This window comes from Mus caroli, chromosome 13 (genome assembly GCF_900094665.2).
Source record: "Mus caroli chromosome 13, CAROLI_EIJ_v1.1, whole genome shotgun sequence".
Taxonomy (NCBI): domain Eukaryota; kingdom Metazoa; phylum Chordata; class Mammalia; order Rodentia; family Muridae; genus Mus; species Mus caroli.
This window is the reverse complement of record NC_034582.1, coordinates 19,959,646-19,962,646: the sequence shown is the minus strand read 5'-3', so window position 1 is coordinate 19,962,646 and position 3,001 is coordinate 19,959,646. Positions and strand designations below refer to the sequence as shown.

The window sequence follows — 3,001 nt, the reverse complement described above, 5'->3', positions numbered from 1 at the left end:
GACCAGGCTGGCCTCGAACTCAGAAATCCGCCTGCCTCTGCCTCCCGAGTGCTGGGATTAAAGGCGTGCGCCACCACGCCCGGCTCCATTTTTTTTTTTAAACAAGAGTTTTGCTTTGTAGCCTAGCCTGGTCTCAGATTTGTACTTTTGTGCGTCTGCCTCAAAGATTCTGAGAATCCAGGCATTGCCTTGATACAAATCCCTACCTCCCTTGTAGATATTGACCATAGAGCCTGTGCATGCTGAACTGCTGAGTGCCGTTCCCAGCCTATGGACTCTTTGGAGATGAACTTAGAGATCATTAATTTAATAATCGTGTGGTGAACCCCTCCGTCTTGCTCTGTAGGAAGTATTCACGAGGAGTCCAGTTTAGATCTGTGCCCACCACACATACCTTTGAGCACTTTGTAAGATTTGAATGCGTGCTTACAGTGAGGTTGAAGGACCCAGTTTGTAAGGAGAATGATCTGTCATGCATGTTTGCATCTGGGGCTGGGGTATGACAGAGTGCTTGCCTAGCATGTGTGAAGCCCCGGGAACAATCCCCACCCCTACAAAGTAAAAATGAAAATCAAAGGCAGGTGTTCGTAAGTAGCAAAGGCAGCGCCTGCCATTGACACAGGAAGGGAAGCTTCTGGCTGAATTCTCCATCTTCGTCTCAGAACATTGATAGATGAGGTCGGCGTTGGAATCACTCTACCTCTGGAGGGAACATTTGTTTTCATTTGCTGTTGGAAATGTTTCCCAGGCTTGCTGAATAGGGCCTTTCATCTTTCAATGTTAGGTATTTGATGAGGATTAATTATTCAACTGAGCTGAGGGCACGGAGGCAGCGTTGAGGGCACGGAGGCAGCGTGGCTTTTTTACTTTCTGACAGGGATGCTGCCTTGTATGTAAAATGATTCCCTTGTAGCATTCAAGCGGGGTAACTTCCATCATCTTGAGTAGGGAGTGTGAAGGAAGGTGGAGGCTGAATCCAAAACTAGGTCTCATGGCAAGCAGCCTAAGAACGAGCCCAGACTGAAAATAAAGACACAGGGCTGGAGTGTGGAGTTCACGGGGGAGTTGTCATTTCTGTAGGAAAGACAGCCGTTCTCTCTGCCCGCTCTGTTAGAAGTGGCAGAGTGGGAATGAGGCAAAGTGGAAACTGGACACAGCACCTCCTATGGTCAGGGCAGCTGTATCAGGTTTGTTTGTAAGAGGCGGGGATCTGGCTGTATTTAGCAGCTGACAGGGCTGAGTCAGTATAGGGTCCCCAAGGAGGTGAACTCCAGAAGACAGGCTAGCAGGGCACTGTTAATCATTAGGGAAATGTAAATTAAAAGCACAATGAGGTACTATCACATAGTTAGTCATCTGGCTGTGATAAAAGTAAATGTCTTTGAGGGTGCGAGGAAAGGAAAATGTTTCCATTGCTGGTGGGATTGGAGAGGGATGCAGCCATTGGGAACCTAGAGAGACAGGGGTTGTTGTTTGTTTTGTTTTTCTTTTTTAAGACATGGTTTCGAGACAGGACAGTCCTGTCTGTCCTAGAACTCACTTTGTAGACCAGGCTGGCCTCAAACTCCACCTGCCTCTACCTCCTGGGTGGTGGGACTAACTTTGTAAGCCACCATGCCCGACTGACTGAAAGTTTTTTAGAAGGTTAAACACAAATGTTCCAAATATCCTAGCAATTCTACTCTTGGTTATCACTCATAAGCAATGAGACAATCTGCACAAAGGCTCTGCTATAAGCACAGGTTTGCAGGCATAATAGATCACACATACACACACTCTCACATACACACTCACAGACAGGGATACATACACAAACACACAGATACACACACACACACTTTCTCACACACTCACAGATACATACACATTTTCTCACACACTCAGACACACACACACACATACAGATACGCACAGCAGCAGTGTGGAATAGCCTAGGACTCATCAATGGATAAGTTGAATGTGGCACATTTGTCCCAGCAGCAGTATGTTTAAACCTCAGAGAGGAGACACACCTAGAAAACCATAAGTCAGTGTTGTGGGATTGGCAGGTGGAGGATGAGTCCCACTCATAGACAACTTGTCCCCTCGGTAGTGTTTCTTCTTTTAGGTTCTCACCTTGGAGCCCCTGCAACCCTTTCGTTTAATTTACTGTACTCTGCTTATGATATAACTGACCATAGTTAGTTATACCCTATTCCTGCTGTACCTACAGCCCGTCATACCCCCTCTATGGCAGCATCCTCCTAGCCCTTCCTTAGATACACAGCATCTAGTGTTAAGACTGTTCATAAGCAATAAGTATCTTCCTTAAATGGAGTTTGAATCTGATGTCATTCTCTTATTTGCTTTTGAAAGTTGTTCTTGAAAGTCGTGGTGAAGTTTATAGAGGGTTCTTTTGTGTGAGTGGGAGTCTGTGCTCACCAAAGATGCCTTTTCCCTCCACCTTCTGCCCCAGGAGATGCTATGTTGTGTATGCTTTCATCCACCTGCATCAGCTGTGTCAGCTGTAGATACTGTTGTCGTGGATCATTGTGAGGGTCCCTCTGCCTCTTGCTCACCAGATCTCCAGTGTGTATTCTGCCCACATTCCGTCCAGTTTGGACACCTAAAAATATTTTCACAGACTGAGTCTTGCCCATTTCTCTTCTAAATTCATTCATGGCTGTGTTTGCACCTGCCTTGGATGGCTGTCAACACTCACCTACTTCACTCTTGGGGTTGAGCCTCGAGAAAAAATTTGAGAGAGAGAGAAACTGAGAGGGAGAGGGAGAGGGAGAGGGAGAGGGAGAAGGGAGGGAAAGAGATGTGTGTCTTCAAATTTAAAGCAAGCCTCTTGCCTTGTCTCCTGAGTGCTGGGATTATGATTATACCTCTACACCACATAGACTGTTCATTGATTCTTTTTTTTTTTTTGATTTTTAATATTTTTATTACATATTTTCCTCAATTACATTTCCAATGCTATCCCAAAAGTCCCCCATAGCGCCCCCCACTTCCCTAC

At 45.8% G+C, this 3,001-nt stretch overlaps 1 protein-coding gene across 6 annotated transcripts in view; it reads left to right on the top strand.

Annotated features, from left to right (window-relative positions):
- Carmil1 (capping protein regulator and myosin 1 linker 1) overlaps positions 1–3,001 on the top strand; it is a 263,753-nt gene that overhangs the window by 144,902 nt on the left and 115,850 nt on the right. The window lies entirely within an intron of this gene.